General features: G+C 46.5%; 1 pseudogene; it reads right to left on the bottom strand.

The window, feature by feature from the left end:
- Positions 1 to 23,283, bottom strand: part of LOC149858319 (syncytin-2-like) — a 42,303-nt pseudogene extending 19,020 nt beyond the window's left edge.
- Positions 23,284 to 23,691: the final 408 nt, after the last annotated feature.

The raw sequence follows: 23,691 nt of genomic DNA, 5'->3' as shown, positions 1-23,691 counted from the left end.
GTGCCCCCAGATCTGTGTGGTGTGGGCTGGGCTGGGCTGTGCTCCGGATAGGCGGTAGAAAGTACTGGGAGTGGGGGCTATACCCTCCTGCTGCTCGCCCAGCCGGGGTGGGGAAGCATGGGATGGTGCCACTATGCTGCCTCAGACAAACAGTGCACAGCAACAGTAGCTGCTCCAGCCTCCCCACATCTCCCAGACTAGCCAAGGCTTCACCCCAGCTGGGCAAGCAGCAGCAGGGCGTGGGGGCAGGTGCAGCAGGGGCTATGGGGAATTTTAGGGTGGCTGCAGTCCCCCATAGTCCCTGCTCCACTGTGCTCTGCAAGGAGGACAGAGCCAGGGCTATGCTCCAGGCTGTGGCTGGGGCTAGCCACCCAGAGTGCAGCCCAGTCTCCAGCCACTGGAGGAGCCACCAAAAGAGCAGCTCCTGGACTGGTAGAGCACGGCGATGCACAGTGGTGGGACTCCCCTCCCTGACTCCCATGCCCCTACACCCAGCTGGGCACCACCCACACCCCTTCCCTTCCCCCTCTGCTCACCACAACAGACTGCAGGCAGCTGCGTCTAAGCATCCAGGACTGCTGCCTGTATAGTTTATGACCAAATCTCCGAATCTCTCCAGATTGATTCGGAGGCTTCTGACTTGATTAGAACCTTTTAATGGGATTCCTGATTCAATTTGGATTTGGAGATTCGGCTACTGAATTGGGCCAAATCTCCTCTGAATCCAGTCGGATACGGAAGCTTCGCACAGCCCGAATGCCTAGCACATGAAGATCTTGCATCAGAAGGCCTCAGACAGGGATTGAATTAGTGCTGAAGAGACTGACCTGACAGAAATGGCTGTGTGGCAGTGCACTTGTCATGCCTGCTGCTCTAAGGGCTGAGTCAGTTAGCCAACAGGTGGCCATTTTAAAACACAGACGAGCTATATAAACACAGCAGTTTACTGCTGGCAGCCAGGCAGAGACATTACTTGACTGAACTGTTTTATGAAACATCTGGCAGGTAAAAGCAGGGGGATCCTGGGCAAGACCTAAAACTACCCTGCTGGGATAGGGAGGCCTGGTGGGACTGCTGTTGGTGTGGCAGCCTCACTCACACACTAGGACTACTCATGTCCCTTGTGAAAGGTGGGTCGGAGCACCACAAGAACTCTTAGCCCCTACAATACTGTGGGTATAAGGGGGCCGGGCATGGCTATGGCCACCTGAGCCCAAGGGGTGTAAGACCCCAGGTGGGGTCAGGCACAGCTGCGGCCATCTTTGCCCTCACAGGAGTATGAGACTCTGGAGGCCCCAGGGAGGGAATAGATGTGTAGCTCCAGAGAGGGGATGGTAGCGAGGGCCCTGATGAAGGTTGAGTAGGGCTGAGGGACAGCCTGAAGGGCAGTATATGGGCCAACCCCCTGAAGAACAAGTTCAGGGCAGTGTGGAGTGCCAGTGAGGGGTAACAGGTGGCTGGGAGACAAGTATGTGGGGCCAGGGGCCCAGAGTGTGTTTATATATGTTTGTTTAGAGTTGCCCAAAGAGGAGCCAGGGCAAGCTTGGTCCAGGTGGGGAACTTGGCTGGTCACTACCCAGGTGAGGGTTGCGGGAAAGACCCAAGAGACTGTACATCTGTCACCCAAGGCATGATCCAGATAAAGCCCCAAGGTGTACAGGAACTGCTCTAAGAGGGAGCAGGGTGGAACAAGTTGTCGATGCGAGAAAGAGGCTCTGTAATCGGGGGTGGAGTGCAAGAGGCCCTAGTGAGAGGTGGGTGGTGTGAATGTGCATGTGAAAGAGGTCTGACAGTGAGGGCTAAGCTGTAATGTAATGGATAGTCTCCTGCATTTTTCACCAGTTAGGGGAACAGCAAAATCATGGCAGGAGAGACTGGGTGGACTGCCCCATAGAGACAGGTGGGCGGGCTGACTAGAAACTTGGCCCTGAGCCTGCCCCATCACAGACTGTAACTCACGTATGTTTTTAAAAAGTGCATGGAGGTAAATAATAACAGTAGCTAGAAGGTGGCTTCCACCTCCTCAAAAATGCTTCTGAAACCTCAGCTTGTGAAGCTCAAGTAGCATAGCTCTGTGTCTTTCTTGACCAGAAAATACTAATCTTGCCTGGTTATTTCCTAATGGAAACCAATGTAATTTCATTTCTTAGGTTCAAAACCATTGCAGGTATAAATGCAGTAAGTCAGAAAGACTAGCTAACTGAACCAGATAGCCCCTTCCAAAGTTACAATTTTATGGCTGTGATCTGCCAGTTGGATTCTTATTGCTGGTACAGGTGTGAGAGTGCGTCAGCATGGATCCATTTGAACAGCTGGGACTTGTATTGAGTGGTATGGGAAAGTGCTGGATTTTATTTTGCAGAACAGTATGAAGAAAAATTGCACTGTCCCTTTGGGCAATCTTTTGCTTTTTGGATATTCCAAGAAACTATAGCTTTTTACCTTTTAAGGTATACAAAGATTAGAAGCTATCTGTGATGCCTGTAGGTATTATAGGGCTTGTTAGTACTGCTCTGTGCTTGTCTGCCTACAGGTGACGACAGGGTAGACCTTGGCTCTGGATCACCAGGTCTGCCAGGAAGTTGATCTTACATTTTTCTCTCCTGCCACAACTTTGATGACCTATATATTCCTGGGAGGCAATGCCCATGGTGATCCTGCCTGGTCTTCATCCCTGTGTCTTCTGTGGGGCTCCAAAATTCCCCTTTACCCCAGCCTACCCTCTCCAGATGGTGTTTTATGATATTCTTCTGCAGCCAGGTTGCAGTGCTGCTTGTTTTACCCCAGGGTGTCCCAGTGCCTCACAGTTTCATAGTTGGTAGAGTCGGAAGGGACCTGAGCAAATCATGAAGTCTGACCCCCTGCCATGGCAGGAAAGAAGTAGTGCCTCCTGATATCCAGCCTGAATGTACTCTCAGTCAACTTATGGCTGTTATTTCTTGTTACTCCTGGTAGTGCTCGGGGGGAACAGGGACTCTCCCATTGCCTGCTGGTCTCCCTTGGCCAGTTTATAGACAGCCACCAGATCCCCTCTCAACTTTCTCTTGTGGAGGCTGAACAGGTTCAGATCCTGTAGCCTATCCTCATAGAACCTGCCCTGCTGCCCCCGATCATGCCGGTAGCCCTCCTCTGGACCCTCTGGATGTGAAGTGAGGTGCACAGAACTGGACGCAGTACTCCAACTGGGGCCTGACCAAGGTCACGGAGGGGGAAGATCACTTCCTTGGACCTGCTTGTGATGCCTCTTTTGGGTACACCCTTCTAGGGGCTGGTTTTGGCCTGTGCTCAAAAAAAAAAATCAAAATAAACAGCAAAAAGAAATCACAGAAAACCCCTGGCTGCTTCTCAGCCTTCTTGTCAGGCTCTGGCAATGTCCCCTTTTCTCATGATCAGGTGCTCAACCTCTCAATCACCATAATTCAGGCAAACAATCCCTTAGTCCATTCTTCGGTGTGTGCTATCCTGCCCTGCACCCCTATGAATGTTCACAGTCTCTTTGGGGTTTCCCCCTTGTGCATGAAGGCTCTACTTGTGACCGTAGATTTTTTCCTCAGGCCCTCCTCCGGATCCGCTGTTGGAAAACGCCACTCCGGAGAATCTCTCAGGGCTTGTGGACTACCTCGCACCGGATCCTCAGCTGCAGCTCTGCTCTGGAGATTACCACTAGCCCTTGTTTGCAGGCCTCCGCCTGCCTCAGGGTTCCTCAGGCAGCTCTGCAGTTTCTGCCTGCCCAGATGCTCAGCTGCTCCTCTCTCCTTGGGGCCTGCAGGGAAATGACCCCCCTCTGCCCCTCTCCAGGGCCAGACTTACCTTTGAGCAGCCTCCCTCCCCCAATCCTGAGCGAGATGCTGCTCTGGAAATTGGGTGGGTATATTCCTTCCTTTCCGGGCTGCAGCTGTGCTGGCCCTCCATGCTATAAGTTCTGTCTCACTCCTTCACACTATCATCAAACTTAGACATCATCAAACTAGAATATTTAGTACTTAGCTGGAAATATGACCATGTTTACATGGAAGGAAAGCCATGTTCTTGAATCAAGTAGCCTAACAAAATTTCTGTATAACTTCTTCTTCTTCTACTTTTTAAATAATCCTGGCTTCCTAAAAATGTTGTTATGGTCATTCCAGCAGTTGTGAGACCCAGCACAGAGCTCATGATGCTGAGCTCTTGAAAAATGCAGTGGTCGATGTTGGAAGGAAAATTAAATTTGGTCCTGTCAAGTTGACTGAACTCCCAGAAGCCTTTTCGAGATGATTCAGAATTGGTAATGACTGGGGCCTGACCCTAACCCCAGTAAAATGCTGACTGCACATTTAGTACAGAACAATAGAACTATACCATGATAACCGTTGGGACTAATTAAATGTAAGAACAAGATAATAACGTAATAAGAAAATATTCTGTGTGTGTAAGGATATGCTATTGTCTAACTTTTAATTTATCAGTTAAAATATTATAATCCGCTTAGCTAGCATTAATGATGATATCACTAAAGGGTTAAATAGCCTAAGCAAGTGAAGTCAGTGTTCACTGTTCACTGTTTGCTGTATGGATTTCTGAGGGAGAGGTCTACATGGATTTCTAAGGAGAAGATCAAGTCTTTAGATGGGAGCAACAGCTAGCTGTGGGAAGTAACTCCTGCATAACAGCTCTAGACAGACTGAAGAGTCACATAAAGAGTCATGTTAAGGTGCTCAGTCTTTGGTAACTGTCTGCTTATATTCTGGCAGTCCCAGTAAAGTTGACTACTTGTATTCTGGCAGTCCCAGCTGATGAATTGTTTTGTGTGTAGTAGATGTTTTGTAGTCAATCAAGCTTCTGACTGTTTGTCGGACGAGTGCCGGTGGTTAATCACAGAGCTCTCCTTGCCCACAGAGTAGTAACGCTTGAATGTGTTTCAGCCCAACAGTAGACAGCTCCTGCCCTAGGAGGCTTATTAGCTAAATAGTAGAAATAACACCTAAATACCTACATAAGAGAAGTTTTAATTTCATTTAAAATATTACAACCCTGTAGTGTTAATTTTAATAAACATTTTGTTCTCTGGGTATGGATATCATCTGCAATATTAATCAAAGTGCTTCCTTTCACTGAATTTCTTTCCAGAGAAACAGTTTTTTCCTGTGTTCTCACAGATGCACTAACCACAAAATAAGAGGTTGTTGGGAAAGAGAAGGGTGGAAAACATCAGCTATACTTTTCAGCTGTTCTGTCAAACTTGTATTGCTGGGTATTTTCTAATCGGCTTTATTAGCAAAGTGACATTGTCTCCTTTATAATATTACCCAGTGCTACATTTTGAAATTCAATGGGTTTGGGGAGGCAGAAGCAAATGCCTGTTTTTCCTCAGCCTTTTGTCATAAATCTACAACATTTATTTTTCAGCCTAGTCCCTTTTTGTTATTTTTATAATTTACCTACAAATTCTTCAGTACTGAACTTCTAGGGATGTTCCCCAAGGCAGAAGTACTTGTTAATGTGAAAAGTAATGTATGAGTGGCAGTGTGAACACTGAATGCACACTGACTGTAGTAACTAATGTAATAGTTGGTGATGTCTAAATCTCTCAAGTTCAATTCTGATAGCTTTTAGGACAAGTCTATCCAGAGGGCCTGGCATAAATCTTTAAAATAAGTATACTCCAGAGGCCTTTTACATCATGTTTACTAAATGCTTTCTTTTAAATTGCTGAGGTAGCCTGGCTGTGCACTCAGGCTGTTTCCCATTAACATGACCTCTTCCTGAAGCTGATAGGTTGATGATTTCTCCCCTTTTGCAGTAGTTGTTGGGCATGAGTGTGTGACTCACATTTTTCTTGTGGCATATAAGGGATTTGAAGGTAAAGTTTTTTGTAATTGCAGAATACAAAAATTAATATAAAACATGAACAGAAAATTTGTTTTCTGTTTGCTGTTAAGTCAACACTTACAAGGATGAGGCCCTTCTGGGGTGACTGATCTTATACACTGGTGATTCTTGACCAGCATACTACAGTACCCCGGGCTGCTGTGAGATCCTTTTGAAGGTAGGCACCTGGGGAAGTGAACTTTAGCCCACAAAAGTTTGCATTTATATAAACCTTATTAAGTTAGCTTATAAAAGTGCACATCTACCTTGCCTCTGACTTCAGACTAACGTAGCTAATTCTCCCTTGTAAGGATGCCACACAATATTAGGACTGTTAGAAGTGCAGGTACATGATTCATTAGATAACCTCTGAGACTTCAAATGGGATTCCATAGTGTCAAAAACATTCTGGCTGTATTTTCTGAAGCCAAACCTAAGTGCAAATTAAGAGCTGGCATTTTCCAAGGGGTGCCTTGAGTTTAAAAAGGTTGAGCAGCACTGTAATGCACAGTCCTGTAGTCAGGACACTCTTATTCAGGCCACAGGCTAATCCCTGGAACAGAGACAGAATACTTGGTTTTTGTGTAGGGCAGTGGTCTCCAAAGTGGGGTGTGTGATCTATTGGAGTGCAGGAAGAAAATATTAGAACTTCTATTTAGATGTATATTTATATAAATATAGATATATTGGGGGGGGGTGTGCTCAAAAATTTTTTACTGATAGGGTGCACAATCTAAAAAGTTTGGAGACCACTGGTCTAGGGAGTGCTTCAGAACAGAGTACACATCAAGGCTGTCCATTTAGAGGTCTCTTCCATGCTTACCTCTCTGGTTGATAAGCTGGACAACAGAACAGTTTAAGGCTCCCCTTATTTGATTTTTTGCCAGTAATATACAGTCCCATTGGGAAAAGACTGGAATCAAAAGTCTGATGTTTATTCACTTGTTCAGTTGGATAAGAGAAACTTGAAAGCAGGTTCTGCCATGCAAGTGTAGAATCGCTGCTTAGAGAGACATTTAGGATGCAAAAGTCCTCCCTTTTGGAGAGCATGGTTCTGGAACCTTGTTGATGGAGATGAAGACCACCCCCTTCCCTATGTCCTGCTTATCTCAGTTAACTTGGAAATGCTTTATAGACCCGAAACAAGATACTGTGGTTTTGTTCTTACCTTTTGAAGACATGTCCTTCTGTTTCTCCCCACCCCTATGCCCCATTCAAATGTGGTGGAAGTGAAGGCAATGTTAACTGCAGTTTTCAAATGGAGCTTGCTCTGTGTGCGTGCGTGTGTGCACTTAAGAGGTTGCTATGCTATGCTATGTGTGTAATGCTATGATTGTAATGTAGTGACTAATGCTGATGAGATTCTGGAACCAATGTACTTCAAATGAAACAGCCCACAAGCTGTAAAGGAAAAGGAACTCCTCTGGCATCTCTTGCATAGGGAGGGGATAGGTGGGTGTTCATTATTGTCTCTTCTAGCCTGCACTGGAGGCGGGGTGTGGGTGGGGGCATTGTGATGGAGCTGGCAGTTGTGAACTGCAGGTATGTGAGATTTGGGTATTTCATTTGGAGAGCAAAGAAAGATACCAGGAAGCAGGCTCCTTTCATTTAGCATTTGGATATTGGAGGAAGGGGAAGGGGAATAGGAGAGCAAAGATATCATTGTAGTGATAGATGGGAGTCTGGAGCAGGGCAGGGCTTGAAATGGAAAAAGGAGGTACAGAGAAGGGGTGTCAAGCTCATCAGGCTCCATGGGCTGGATGAGAGCCATGGAGCTGGTCCATGAACCATATCAGGCCTGCAGACTGGCCCTGCATTAGGGTGGCCATCATAAAGGAGAGTCTGGTTGTCCTCTGTTCTCTATTGATATGAAACTGGATGCCTTTATTTCTTCTATTTTTCTCTTGAAAAGAGGACAGAATAGCAGAAAACTGGAATGTCATCCATGATGGCCATCCTACCTTGCATACTGGATCCAGTTCGCAGCTGCATGCCCCACAGCCCTTGCCCAACGTGCATAATGCACCAGGCTTGGCTCCACAGCTGGAAGATAGGGATCTGTGGGCCAGATCTGGCCTGTGGGCCATGTCTTTGACACCCTTGGTATCAAGTGAAAGGTTAAAAGGTACATTTTATAAATTGCAGGTAGCACTTTAAAATTGCTAAAATAAAATTGCTGTTTATTTGGGGGAGTGCTTTGCTGCTTTTATTATGATTAATCATATTACATTTCTTCCAGACAGTAGGATGAGAGTAAGTGTTTGTAAATGGTGATTCTTGTATGAGTCTTAGGACACCCCAGGCCACTCGTCCTGTTTCTCTTTATATTGCTGATAGTCACATGCAGAGGTTTTCAGTAAAACATAAATAAATAAAAACCACTGTTTGCTTGGAGTTACTCCCTGGTACCTATGAGAAAGTAGCTTTCATTCATTTAAAATGGCAACCACTGTAGCTTGCCAGGCCTGGTAGTCATTGTACCAGGTAAATGAGGTCATAAGGTTATGTAAGTGAAGAACTGCCCAGGAGAAGGGGCAGTAGCCATGAGGAAAACTCATAGAGAAAAGCTGGATCATCTGAAACGCTCTCTCTTGAAACTCATGATCAATGAACTGCTTGCCTTCGGAGGGAATCTCCACCTGCCTCTGGATGATACTTGTGAGCAAGCTACCTGAGATCTAACTAGATATATAGCTTGCAGTAACTCAGATGCGTGATCAAAGGCTACTATGCCACTGTTTGCTCTTAGGTATTTCTCTGATATTGCTCTACCCTATACCCTATTCCAAATCTACTCCTTGTAACCAGTAAAGTTCTCATTTGTACCTGGTGCGGGAGACTTGAGAGAGTCTAGATTATGCCTTCGGGTCCCTTTGGTTCAGCTGACTAAGGGAGACCACTATTTGTGCTTCAGACTGAGGGATGCACCCCAGCTTCTTGTAGTGGGTCAAGTACCCTCAAGGACTACTAGGTCTGTGTTTCCCAGAGGGCACAGGTCCACAATCATTCCAGACTCTGGGTGGTGGTGGCTTTTTTTACCCCCAGGCTCACAAGTATGCTCCAAGAAGGGGGTCAGCCTGGCATGGGGCACTCCTAGGGAGGCACTTGGAGCCTGGAAGGTGGTCAGGTGCAGTGGGGTGGGAGCAGGGCGTTAGGCCGATAGGCCAGCCCCATAAGATTTACCTGGCTATTGGGCCGGTCCCACCCCAGAATCTGACTCCCCCCCCAGTCTACTGGACTTCATCCAGCTTTTCTTCAGGACTACAAACTCAGTTTATATTGGGCTTGTTTGTTTTTTAACTGGGTTGATTTGTTTTTGAAGCTCGTTAAATGAAGGGGGTGGCAGATAGCAAGATGACATGGAAGAAAAACCAAAAAGAATTTTTCCATGTGTCTTAAAGATCGGACTAGATTCATGTTAATGTTATTCCATAGCCCATACATCTCACCTTATCATGCTTTGTCCTAGTTCTCTGTCTCCAGGTTTGTGATTGCAGTGTCCCAGCATGGCACAGGAATCTTACCTGTCCATACACTGAAATTTGGAGTGGACGAAGAGAGCTTCAAAGATACAAACAAGTTTTTGGGGGGCTTGCTGCTAATTCAGGGTCTTCAGTGTAGCTGGCGTTTCATCCATGAATGGCTTCCTGGCTTTGGATGAAAAGTGGGGACTTTGAACCTAAAGAGAAGCTTGTTCAACCCCCCCTAGCCTTTTCCGCCCTTTGTGCAGTACTTTGCAAACAAGTTGCAACTTTAATCAGTACATTCACTATTCAGACCTGTGCAAATACCTCATGATAACAAATGTCAGCCTTTGGGTTGTGAGCAAATAACTGAAAGCAATTAGTTTGGTACCGGTGGTTACTGCTTTATAGGTAACTAGTGTGGAAGAAATCAAACTTCGCGTTGTGGTTGAATCAGAACTGACAGAGCCAGCTTTTCTTTATTTAAGGCTATACTGTGATCACAGGGAGAATTCCACACTGCAAGGGGAATCACCCACTTGTCTGTTTCAAAGGATTTCTCAGACTCTCTGTTTACAAGCATATTTATACTTTAGAAAGAGAAAGAGATAAAAAATACACCTTGGAGAAACAAAACAATAGTAAATTACATGGAAATTTAGGAAGTTTACTTAAACAAACTATCTATGCACAGGGCAAGATATCAAGATAACCTAAGGATAACCCAAGGTGTGCAGGATTCCTTATCTCAGAACATTTAACTGAATTAAGTAGTATCAGCACTTCTGGTCTTTGTCTGTTTTTCTACTCAGGTAAGCCAATTACTTCTACACTAGTGTGTAAATGTATTGGGGGAGGTGGGAAAAATGTGATCGGGCTGCCAGGTTTTTAAAATTTGTCTGGGGAGAGGATGAACCTGGAAGAGATGGCCTAGTTCCTAGGGTTAGAGGGTTTGTAAGATGTTTGAAACTTGCCAACCCTGGGGATGTATTGAAAAAAAAGGGTTGTTTTTGCTATCCATGATTATTTCAAATTAATCTCCCTCTTGTAATCTGTGTGATATTTCCCTTGCTGCAGGCAGCCTGCCACTATTGTCTCTTCTCTGTAGACATATTTTTTACAACTTCCAGCATCTACAAACATTTTGTAAGGGAGGACAGGTCTGATGCACTATGAGGCTGAATTACTGTAGATATTACCTAGTTTAAGTATAAAGTTCCTGTTTTTCCACTGCAGCCTATAGCGTCCATGATTTTACAGTTGTCTGTGTCTGAAAGTACTGCCAGCAAACACCAATCTCAAGCCCCAGCGACTCACTTATGTGCCATGTTTAGCCCAAATGATGCATCGTCTTGAATAGTATCAGTGGTCACTTGGCATCCTTCTTGAGGCATCAGTCCAGAGGCGTGTCTGATCCTGTTCAAAATACTGTACGGTGTTCTCAAGACTTCTTCTCACTTACATTGGAACAGTATACATTTTGTCAATCATTTGGCCATATGCCTTTGGGTTTTTAAGTTCATAAATGTTATCCTTCTTAGCAAGTTAGCTAAGGAAGATGGATGAGTTATGTACAGGACAATGCAGAATCCCAGTGTCTCTGAAGCTGAGCAAATAGCTTGCAAAAAAACTATAAAAATGGCACCTTTCAAGGCCAAGGGCTCTCTACAGATTCTTGAAAGATTATATGTAGAAATGCACAAGCTCCTTATTACCAGTTGATATACTGCAAAAGCATGTCTTGCTTTACTTTTGAGCAGCAGCTGGCTCTGGGCTTCCTCTCCCTCCTTCGGCTTCTACTTCCTGCTTCCACCCCAACAGTGCAATGGAGCACAGCCCACAGAGCTGGGGAACTTACAGTGCAGGATGCCCCTGTGGGTGTGGTACAGCAGGGGAACCTGCGACACGGTTGCTGAGGGGGACCCCACATGTGTGGTGCAGCTGAGGGGGATGCCCTGTGGCATGCAGCCCTTGGCTTGCATCATTGTACAGCCCACATTGGTGCAGCCCATGGAACATTTGATCCCTGCCCACTTTAGCAGCCGGGCAGTTCTATGTAATCATTATACGTTGACTTTATTAAGGTTTTCAGGCATTACTTTTTGTAGCACAGTGGATACATTTGTAAAACCACCTAACAGTCATGATTTCTTCCTCTTTAGACCATGGTAGTGGCAGTGAACTTGCTTTTTTGTTTTTGCAGTTTGCAGAATTATAGCCTCCACAACTGCATAATGCAGATCTCATTCAGCCATGATGAACGAACTTCTGTGACTTTTATTAAAATAGGATGTTTTATTTTAGTTAAGATTTGATTTAAAAATATTTATTTTAAAACTATAAATTTAAATGAAAAGTGATAAACCTATGCTAAGGCCTAAACTTACTAAAATCTGTCCACAGGACTTAAAAGGATTCAGCAGTACATGTTTACTTAATTTTTAGTGTCAAATCAAGACTAAGAGGGGTCACTAGCTAAATGTCTGGGATTGGTGTGTTGAAGTGTTAAAAGCCGGTAGTGTAACTAGGCTGAGGTAACTGGGCCAGCTCTCCCAAGTGCTGACTTGGGGGCGGGAGGGAGGAATGAAGAAAAATATCAGCTGCTGCTGCAGTCACAACCTGTGCCTGCCAGGAATCTCTGCTGTCCCCATGTGTTCTGCTGCCAGTTTCTTTGTCATGCTTCTAGTTAAAGCAGTTCCTGACAGCTATTCTGCAGGTGGAGGGAGAATATTTTCTTTATTTAATTTTAATCAGCTAGCTCTGTTCACAGATTGCTTCCCCATTAGTTTCTCAACTATGAATGTACTGTTTTGGAAAGTTTCTTTTCTTTTAGCTTTTCTTCATAAAAGCTAGATACTGGAGGATGAGATCTACTAGTTCTGAAATCTTGAAGAACAGGGCCACTAGGAACAAAGAAACAATCAGTTTGCTCAGTAGAGGGAATACTACTTTTCTTGTATATCCTGTACTTTAAAGGTAGAGTTATCTGACTACTAGTTTATCTGAAAATGTCTTATTTGGGCATTTATAATTCCAAATTCTGTCAAACAGAACGTGACACACAGCCTGGTTTAAACCCCCCCCCCCAAAATAAAAAACTAAACACTGACATTCTTGTTTGCTGATTTTAAGTTGTGATTACTGAATTCTGACTTAAAATTGGTGATTCTGTTTTCCTGAGCCTGTGACTTTAAATTGCTTTGACTTGAATTAATCCAGCCTGCTTTCTATTTCTTAAAGGCTGCATAGAATGCTGTGAGATTAAATGAAACTGTGGCAAGAAAAATGCTCAGGAAATAAAAAGGACCGAGTTCCACTGTCCTGAAAAAGAGAAGTAATTTCAACCTTCTGAAATCCTGCTCAGTAATTCAGAGTCTGAATATGGGTCACAAGGACTAAGAGAACACATCATTGACTTTTTCATACAAATATACTTTGGTTGGTTGGAACTCAGATATTTAGTTTTCTCTCATGCAGTTTTGTTAACACTACTTTTTATTTTAGCACAAAACTTATTATAATATGTAACAAGACCAAATTATTAACAGTGTTTTAGAAAATCCAGAATGATTTATAGTGCAATGCAGTCACCTAAAACAATAGCCTTCAGATAGTTCCACCTTTATGAATAAAACTAATGTGATTCCTAGTTCTGGGTATCAAAAATGCACATATGATTGAACCTCTGTCTGTTTAATAATAAAGAATTCCTCATCCACCTCAGGGGAGAAAGTATTGTCTCACCCAGTGGTTCTCAGCCTTCTGTGCCAGGGCCCATTTGTAAACATTGATGGTCAGTCCGACCCAGTAAGCAGTTTAAGTAAAAACATCTCCCCAGTGTGTGGGGGAAGGGGGAGAGGCATGGGGGGCGGGGGATGGGAGAGCATGTACCCTGCCAGATTTGTGCACCCACAGCAGGCATGGGGCTGCAGCCTGACTGGACTACAATGGCAGGAGCTACCTCTGGGGCCCAGCAGGTGGGATCTGGTGAAGGGTGCTGTAGTGGGTCAGTAAGACTCATTGCTGCCACCACTGCTGCCATGACCCCCATGCCAGCCATGCTTCCAGCAGTGTCAGAAGTAATGGACTGAGAAGGGAGACTGCGCTGCCCTCACCTCCTTCTGCTCCTAGCCACTTGTAATCTGGGCTGTGATTGTACCCTGCACCATGGCCTGGCCGCCATTGCCATTCTCCTTAAGCCATCCATGCTGCCCCAACCCTACCTCCCCTCTGGGGTAGAGCTGTGGCCCGAGGGGAGTGGCAGCAATGGTGGCAGTCAAGCCATGGTGGTAGGGTAGAGCTGCAGCCCAGCACATGAGCAGCCGGTGATGGGAGGAGGTGAGGGCAATGCAGCTCCCCCTGTTTGTTACTCCTCTGGTGGTGCAGCTGGTGTTGGGGTCCTGGCGGTGGTGGTAGCAGCAAAGAGTCTTGCCATACCGCTTCGCCCTTCTGCACCAGGTCTTGCCACTGGGCTGCAGAGGTGGGTCCTGCTGCTCTGGCCAGGCTGCAGCCATGTGCCTGCTGTGGGTGCACATGCCACCCCCCACAATGCATTGTCTATGCCTCCCGCCCCATAGACTTACTTGTGGGGTCCTACAGGAGCTGCTGTCCATGCTGCCTGGTGTGTGCACATGCATGTGGTGCCCCGTATCTGATCGCTCTCATCTTGCTCCACCCAGCCTCAAGCAGCTCCTTGCAGGCAGGATCTCTGCAAGCCTGCAAGAGGAAACCTTTAAAGGAAAATACATTTTTAAAGTTTGTTTGCAACACTTTCATATATTCTTGCAACCCACTTCTGGGTTGTGACCCTATGGGTTGACAAATGCTGGTCTAACCCTCTTGTCTAAGCCACACCTGTGGAAGAGCCTAAGGAAAACATGCAAAATCCACTAGTACCTTAATGGCCTGGTTTAAGATGTAGGTGTGACTTCACTGAAACTTAAGGACTTACAAAATTGGCGTTTTGGATAAATCCAGGCCTGAAATATCCAAGCTTTGGCTCTGTCAAAGCAAGATTTCATAGACATTAGGGCTGGAAGAGACCACATAAAATCATTGGGTCCACTCCCCAGCCCAAGGGGCAGGAAGTCAGCTACAGTCAAAGGTTCCCAGCAAGATAAACATCCAATTGTTTCTTGAAAGTTTCCAGAGTAGGTGCTTGCAGCACCTTTGTGGGGGGAGTCTGTTCCAGGCCGTGGGGGCTCGGAGAGTAAAGAAGTTTTTCCTTATGTCCAGCCTAAAACCATCTTGCAGGCATTTGTAATCGTTGAACCTTGTCATCCCCTGGGGTGCTCTGGTGAACAGGTGTTCCCCCAGATCCTGATGCACTCCCCTTATGTTCTTATAGGCTACCACCAAGTCACCCCTGAGCCTGTGCTTCTCCAGGCTGAAGAGTCCCATAGCTCACAGCCTCTCTTCATAACGCTTGTTCTCTTGCTCTTTGATCATGAATGTGGCTCTCCTCTGGAATCTTTCAAGCTTCTCCATGTCCTTCCTGAATTGCGGAGCCAAGAATTAGATGCAGTACCCCAGCTGCAGCCTCACCAAGGCAGTGGTGGGGATGACATCCTGGGTTTTGCTCAAGATGCATCGGTAGATGCAAGCCAGGGTTTTGTTTGCTTTGTCAGCTGTGGTATCACACTGGTGGCTCATATTTATCTTGTGGTCAGTCATGACCCCCAAGTCTCTTTTGGTCATGGTGCTAGCAAGTGTAGCATTGCCGAGCCTGTAAGTGTGATGCGGGGTTTTATTCCCAAGGTGGACCACCTTGCATTTCTCCATATTGAATGCCATCAGGTTTTCATCTGCCCACCTTGCAAGCCTATTGGGGTCAGCCTAAATCATTAGCCTATTCTCATGTGTGGACACTCTTCCCCAAAGTTTGCTGTCATCAGTGAACTTGGGCAGTCTGCTTTTGACACCTGAGTCCAGATCGTTTATGAAGACATTGAAGAATACAGGTCCGAGAATGGAGTTTTGGGGGATGCTACTAATCACCGAGTGCCATGTTGATTCAGTTCTGTCAACTACCACTCTCTGGGTCTGACCTCGGAGTCAGTTCCCCAGCCATTGGACTGTAAAATAGTCAAGGCTGCAGTTGCCCAGTTTTTCCATGAGGGCAGGATGGGACACCAGGTCAAAGGCTTTTTTAGAAGTCCAAATATGTGACATCTACCTCTTCCCTTTTGTCTAGGTGATATGTCACCTGGTCATAGAAGGAAATGAGATTGGCCAAGCAAAACCTACCTGTGCTGGCCACCCCTCAGAATGTTGCCTTCTGTTAGCCTGTCAAGAATGGTTTCTTTGCTAATTTTTTCCAAAATCTTCCCAGGGATTGAAGTCAAACTGTAGTTTTGTGGGTCTTCTTTCCTTCTTTTCTTGAAGATGATCACATTGGCCCTCTTCCAATCTTCAGGTACTTCACCATGAGTTCTTGAATATCCTTGCCAGTGGCTGTGCTATGATGTCTGCCAGTTCCTTTAGCACTTTTGCGTGCAACCTATCCAGACCAGCCAATTTATGAGGGTCCAGCATCTCAAGATGCTCTCTTACAAGATTCACGCCAATGGTGGGCATATATTCATCCTAACCCTGGTCATCCCACATCATGTTAGAATTTCTCATGAAGTTATGCTGGAATGTATATATGCTTATTTTAAAAATCCCAGTTCTACGCAGTGATATGCATATTGATCCACAGAGCTACTTAAAGACCTGCGGCATTCCTGTATGGACCATGCACCTTACCTTGGGGGAAATTTTGAATTCAGCAAATATTGAGGTTAATAATTTATAGCAATTGAAACATTTTCATGGGCTGTCACTCAGTCTCAGGGTGGATAAAAATCAATGATAATTTAAAACTTAAAATGTAGGATTTTTTTATCAGAATTTTTATTTAATTATGGTTTTTAATAGGCCTGTGCAAAGTGGCTAGTATTTGCTTTGTATTCAGCTTCGGCTGACTCAGGGGACAGTGATTTGATTCGGTGATTTGAATAACTGTCCCAATTTGATTCAACTGAATCTCGTTTGGAGATCTGGTTGCTGCCAAATCTCTGAATCTCTAAATCAGCCAGGCCAGGCCCATTCCCTGCCCCTTGCCCAGCCTGGCAATGGCTGCCCCAGCTCCTGGCACTTGGGGAAAAAAAAGCCCTGGTTCAGTGGGTGCTGCCAGGCAGGGGGGCAATCCCTGCTTCTCCCCACTGCCCCATGCTGCATGGGGAGCTCTGCATGAGCCCCCCAACTTCCTCCCTTTGCTCCCCCAGCCCTCTCATGGGTGCCCCACCCAGGCCAGCTATGGCCCTTTAAGAAAAAAAAAATGAAAAAACCTCTGGACTCACTGCTCCTGCTGGGCAAGGGGTTGATTGCTGCTGCTCCCCCTGCTGCCCCGCGCCATGTGGGGGGGCTCTGCAGAGCCCCTGAAGCCCTGAGGCTGCTGCAGGAGCAGTGAATCCCAGGGATTTTTTGTGTTTTTTTTTCTTAAAGGGCCGGAGCTGGTCCAGGCAGAGCAGCCGTGGGGGGATTGGTGGAGTGAGGGGGGGGGGCTCAGGGGGCTCGTGGAAGAGCACCCCATGCAGCATGGGCCAGTGGGGAGGGGCAATGGGGATTGCCCCCCTGCCCAGCAGCACCTAGTAAGCATCAGGGACAGCCATGGGGGGGCGCTGAGGGAGTGAGGGGATGTCGGGGGGGCTGGCAGGGGTCCTGCCATGGTCCCCTCCCCCCTCTCCCAGCCCTCCTCCCCTGCTGCTAGTACTTACTAGTTTGGTGTCAGCTGCAGCGCCCTGCTGCAGCCACCGGGGACTGCCCAAATCATCAAAGCTCTCTGAATCTTTCCCGAAGCTTTGAGTTGATTTGGACCTTTAGATTGGTCCCCTGATTCGATTTGGATTTGGAGATTCAGCCACTGAATCAAGCCAAATCTCCGACTCGAATCACCAACCGAAGCTTCGCACATCCCTAGTTTTTAATTTTTTGTTAAGATGCCTTTTTTTTTAAACCTACATAAAGATAATTTTAATTTTAAAATATGTTTAGTCTCAAAGATATCATCATGGAATAGGGATGATAACTTCTAATTATATACTATTTGAGACTATATGGTCATGTAACTTTTTTATTAAAGTTTTATTAAGAGGTCACAACAGGCCATGGACTATATTAAGGGCCCAATTTTATGGGCTTCCCAGAGGCTTTTGTATAGATTATGTAAAGATTTAAGAAAACCACTCAGTCAGGTTGAACGGACTTCACTTGCTTCTTTGGTGGCTCTTAAAATGGGTGTTACTCTGAGCAGTCCCACCAAGGAACAAACGCAGGAGCAATTTGTTCCTTCCCCGCTTCCTCTTTGGTAAACTTGTGGCCAGCCACTGGCAATCCACAGGTAGCAACACAGTCAAGAAACATTGCTCTCATTTAAATGTGGATTGTATGTATATCATACATGAGCCAGATCCTGTTCTGCTGTAGTATGTTCCTCTCCCAATCCCTGTTAAACAGGTCCTGTCCCAACCCTTGATTCTACCCTGTCCCCATCCCTGATAAACAGGTCACACATAAAATAAGGCTGGGTCCTCCTATTTGGCACAATTTTATGGTTTAATCTTAAGGATTTTCAACAAGCTTGCAGAAGGGGTTAGTAGATATGATGGAGGGTAGGGCTGGGATTCAGAGTGACCTAGACAAATTGGAGGATTTGGCCAAAAGCAATCGCATGAAATTCAAGCAGGACAAATGCAAAGTCCTGCACTTAGGATGGAAAAATCCCACGCACCGGTACAGGCTGGGGGTTGACTGGCTGGGCAGCAACTCTGCAGAAAAGGACCTGGGAGTTACAGTGACAATAAGTTGAATATGAGCCAGCAGTGTGCCCTTGTTGTCAAGAAGACTAACAGCATACTGGGCTGCACTGGTAGGCGTGTTGCCAGTAGGTCAAGGGAAGTGATTATTTCTCTCTATTCAGTGCTGTTGAGGCCACATCTGGAATACTGTGTTCAGTTTTGAGGCCCCCACTACAGAAAGGATGTGAATAAATTGGAGAGAATTCAGCAGAGGGCAACAAAAATGTTCATAAATGAAGGATAACATTTATGATGAAGCGGCTGGGACAAATGGCTTCTGAGCAGAGGCTGAGGGAACTGAGCTTATTTAGTGTAGAGGAGACAAGACTGAGGGGGGTTTAATAGCAGCCTTCAATTACCTGAAGGGATGGAGGATGGAGTTAAACTGTTCTTTGTGGTGGCAGATGACAGAACAAGGAGCAATTGTCTCAAGTTGCAGCAAGGGAAGTTGAGGTTAGCGCTTGTGTAGATGACACAGGAGTTAATGTAGACCACCCAAAAATTTGACTGTGGCTTTTTTTTGGTGCTGCGCATTTTTGTTTGCATGACACGGCATTCGTGTTTGCACAAACAGTGCTTTTGAGTGAGTTAAGCCACTGTGTGTCATTCCCTTGAAATTTCAATATGGGGAGTTAAGTGCCAATTCACCCCCTAGAATGACTTTCCTAATGTATTACAGCAGTAGGCGCATGTGAATCACCCAGTCTCCCCAGTCCCCGCCCCCAGACTCTCACTGGGAAGACCTGACTCTCACTGGCAGTCTCCCTTGGGCAAGGTCATGGTCACCCCAAAATCCTTGTCACTTGCACCTGCCTATGGTCATTCAGTCTGGTCTCTCTCCATCAGTACATGATCCCAAAGATCCCATCCCAATCCCAAAAGCAAGCTGCATGAAACCTCTCCTTACATTCCTTTCCTTTCCCTTCCCATCCCACTATGCTACAAATATATGGTTTTTTTTCATCAACTATAGTTGCTTAACAACTGCTTTATCATAACAGTAGCAGGTGGGGCTATGATAACATAAGAATAGCAGGTGGGTGGGTGCATGTTTGTTGCCACCTGGTTGATAGGTGGTTGTTGTCTATGTTGGTGCTGGGGAGCTTTTCTTGCTTTTTTTTCAGGTTTTTTTTTGGACTACATTTCCCAGCTTTCCCAAGCGCATTGATCTTCATACAGTTTCCAATGGGAAACCCTCCCATTTCTTGGCCAGGTACACTGCCACAATAAAGGCCATTAGATTTTCTTGATCCATCTCAAGCCGGAATGTAAGCATCCTCCATCGCCCTTTCAGTCGGCCAAATGCATATTCCAGGCTGTCGCAGGGCAATATGGTGTCCTGCTCCTTTAATAGCTGAAACAGCTAGGGAGAGAGCCCTAGAAGTCAGTTGGGAGCCTGAGCTGCTGGTTACCAGGGCAGCCAGATGAGATAGTTGGCCCACACCCATCAGCTGACCAGAAGGGGCAGGGCCTGGCACATATATAAACACCAGGGCTGAGGCCAGGAAGACAGTTCTTTGCCAGTGGCCAAGGGGGAAGGAGTCCTCCTAGAGCAAGCAAAGGGAGGATGCCTGACTGTAAGTTATGCTCCTGGTAATGTTAAGGGACAGAGCACACCCTGTGCGGCTTGAGTTATGCTGTAGCCTAGGGGCTTGCATTTTTTATTTTTGTTTATAAAACCGGTGGTTTGGGTGAGTCTACTGGGGAAGGAGGAGGCCTCACTGGGGGCCCACTAAAGCACGGGGACCCCGGTGCCAGAGAAGATGCAGTATCCAGGGGGGTGAACAGACCCTGGCACCAGTGTGGGCGCAGAGTGAGACAGGGCTGCAGAGAGCCCAGTGACAACCCAAGGCTGAGTGAAATCAAGACCTTGGAGGGACACTGTGGGAATACGATCTGTGAGGCTTGGGGCATGGTAAGGGGGTGGTTTGGAGCCACGCATATAGCCCATAAGGCTGGGTGTCTTGAGACATCCATTCTGAAACAGGACCCACAAGGGGTTCAGGAACCCATGGGATTCAGTGAAGTCCATCAGGTCCATGTCCAACTGGACTTGAAGGCAGGCTCCCTATTCATTATAAATACATCAAGACGTGGTGGGTGAGAAAAGAAGGTTCCCATCAGGCCAAATTGGCACAGTTGAGGGACCCTAGGGTATCACAGCCACCCTTGGGGACCCCATCCCATGACACAGGGCCATCCTGCAACTGCTGAGGCAGTAGCTGAAAGCTATCTTCTGGAGGTTGATAACGCTCCCTTCATAAGGTTTCATGAGTCTGGGCTTTAGGGGGTAGATAGCATCGTTACTATAACCAGGGAAATGGCGACCCTGTGGATCACTGTCTCTTCAATGCTGGGTGCATAGTGTCCTTTCTCCATGAGGGCAGGGAGAGGGGAGTTTCTGAACATGTGTACATTGTGCACACTGCCAGTCCACCCAGTAAAATGTTTGGGAACTAGACCTGGTGGTCCACAATGGCTTGCAGGGTCACAGAGGTATATCCTTTCCTATTTGTGTAAATCCTCCCACTTCTGGCAGGGCACAGCACTGGGATGTAAGTGCTGTCTAAAGCCCCCATGCAGTTTCATAGATTTCATAGACATCAGGGCTGGAAGGGACCTCAGAAGATCATCGAGTCCAGCCCCACACCCAAAGGACAGGAAGTCAGCTGGGGTCATAGGATCCCAGCAAGATAAGCATCCAATTTGCTCTTGAAGGTGTTCAATGTACGTGCTTGAACCACGTCCGATGGCAGGCTGTTCCAGACCTTGGGGGCTCGGACAGTAAAGAAATTCTTCCTTATGTCCAGCCTGAAACAGTCTTGTAGTAGTTTCTGACCATTCAACCTCATCATCCCTTGGGGCGCTCTGGTGAACAAATGTTCCCCCAGATACTAGTGGTCACCCTGATAAACTTATAGGTGGCCATCAGATCACCCCTGAGCCTACGCTTTTCTAGGTTAAAAAGCCCTATGGCTCTCAGCGTGTCATTGAAAGGTCTGTTTTCCTGACCTCTGATCATGCACGTGGCTCTTCTCTGGACTCTCTCAAGCTTCTTCACATCCTTTTTGAATTGTGGAGCCCAAAACTGGATGCAGTACTCCAGCTGCAGCCTCACCAAGGCTGAATACAAGGGGAGAACGACGTCCCGGGATTTGCTTGAGAAACATCTATGGATGCAAGCCAGTGTTTTGGTCGCTTTACTAGCCACAGCATCACATTGAAGGCTCGTGTTCATCTTGTGGTCAATGATGAACCCCAAGTCTCTTTCTTCTGTAGTGCTAGCCAGCGTAACACTGCCGAGCCTATAAGGATGCTGCAGGTTTTTCTTCCCAAGGCGGAGAACCTTGCATTTGTCGGTGTTAAACACCATCAGGTTCTCATCCGCCCATTTGCTGAGCCTGTCCAGGTCAGCCTGGATCACCTGACTGTCTTCTGGTGTGGGTGCTTTGCCCCAAAGTTTGGTGTCATCAGCAAACTTGGCCAGTCTGCTTCTGACTCCAATGTCCACATCAGTAATGAAGCTGTTGAACAATATGGGTTCAAGGACAGAGCCTTGGGGGACCCCGCTGGTCACAGGACACCATGATGAGGGACTGCCATCAATTACTACCCTCTGGGTCCGACCACGGAGCCAATTTCCCAGCCAGCGGATCGTGGTGGACCCAAGGCCACAATTGGCCAGTTTCGCCAAGAGGTGATCATGGGATACCAGATGAAAGGCTTTTTTGAAGTCAAGATATATGACATCAATCTCTTTTCCCTTGTCCAGATGATAGGTCACCTGGTCATAGAAAGAAATGAGACTGGTCAAGCAAGACCTACCCACAACACAACCATGCTGGCTGTCCTTTAGGATGTTGGCGTCGGCCAGTCCATTAAGGATGGCCTCTTTAATAAACTTTTCTAAGACCTTCCCCAAGATAGAGGTCAGGCTAATGGGCCTGTAGTTAGCTGGATCCACTTTTCTCCTATGGCTATGATGCTCGCCAGCTCCTTGAGTACCCTGGGGTGTAGATTGTCAGGGCCGGCTGACTTGAAGGTATCCAGCTTCTCAAGGTGTTCCTTCATGAGGTCAGCATTAATTGAGGGCAGGGGATCTCCCTCACCCGGACCTCCCTGTCCTGTAGCGGGCACATGGGCGTCCCATGGGACTGATGAAAGACTGATGCAAAGTACCTACTTAAAAGTTTTTTTCCTGGGTGTCAGTTGTCAGTTGCCCCATCTGATTCAGCAGGGGTCCAATGTTGCCCTTGCTTTTCCTCCGGCTCCCCACATATCTGAAAAAAGGCTCTTTTTTATCTTTAATGCTCTAAGCTAGTTGGAGTTCAGTTGCAGCCTTGGCTTTCCTGGTTTGCTCCCTGAAGGACCAGACTAGTGCAGAATAGTTCAGGAACCCCTTCTCAGTAAAGACATCTATCCTTCCTGCAGATCTATCCTTCCTGCAGATTCTCCTGGTGGATAATGTTGTTTTCAGCGATCTCCTTAAGCAGCTGGCATACCTCTCCATTTGTCTGCCTGACCATGCAGGCAGCCACACTAAGCTGGTTGGCAATGTAGCAGAGCCTGGATGGGCTGGCCAGTTTCATGATGGCCATTGCAACCCTCTTGTCTGGTGGGATGCCTGGACACATGTTTATGTCCTGCCTCATCATGTGTGGCCCTAGCATTGAGACTATATGATAGAAAAGCTCCCTTTTCATTCAGAAGATCTCCACCAACCGCTGGTTATTCCAAGTGCTCAGCACGATTCACTTCCACCAGTCCAAGTTGCTTTTGTGGGCCCACATCGTGCAGATTCTGGTCCTCCTCAGATTTTTCAACAGAGCCCAGTCAAATTCCACTTGTTCACTTTGCTCTGTGGATTGCTAGTCCTCTGAGTTCCTGTTGTTTCTTCTTCTTATTGTCATTAATGCTGTTAAAGCAGGACCACAACTTGCCACTGAACAGTATAGCACAGTTCCTATGCTTCTTAAGCATTCCAGCAGTAATCTCAGGCTAAACAACATTTGCAGAACCAGTACTTCCACCGCCTCCTCCTTCTCCTCCTGCTCCATGTTGTCCATCATATCACATATTTCACCCTCATTCTTCATTTTGCCCTTCTCCATCAGCAGTGGCCTCTCACCCATTTGCATCAAGTACAGGGCAGGGACTGTGTGGTTGGTCTGGAGCTTGGTGTAGCTGCTGTTCAACGTGTCACCTCAGCACCTTGGGGCATTGGGGCTTTTGCACATCCTTTCATCCTGAACTTAGCAGTCACTGGTGTTCTGATTTAATCAAGCTTGCAAACAAAAAATGTCTTGCCTACTCCTCTCCTGGCTATGCAAAACTTTTGCCATTTTAATGGAAAACAGACTGTACTTCTGTAAAAAAAAATTATTTTCCACAAGCAGGCAGGTAGGTCTCAGTTTTTGCAACATTCTGGGCCATTGAGCATCCATCCAAAGTACAATGGCCTTATTTACCCCATCACCTTCTTTTTTGTTGTTAACTGGGTGCTTCATCACTTTTGGGTCTCTTGACACTTATAGGTAATG

Source organism: Crocodylus siamensis, chromosome 8 (assembly GCF_052110815.1).
Source record: "Crocodylus siamensis isolate JL-2025a chromosome 8, ASM5211081v1, whole genome shotgun sequence".
NCBI lineage: Eukaryota > Metazoa > Chordata > Crocodylia > Crocodylidae > Crocodylus > Crocodylus siamensis.
Note: the sequence above shows the minus strand (reverse complement) of the source record. Positions and strands in the feature narration are given on the sequence as shown.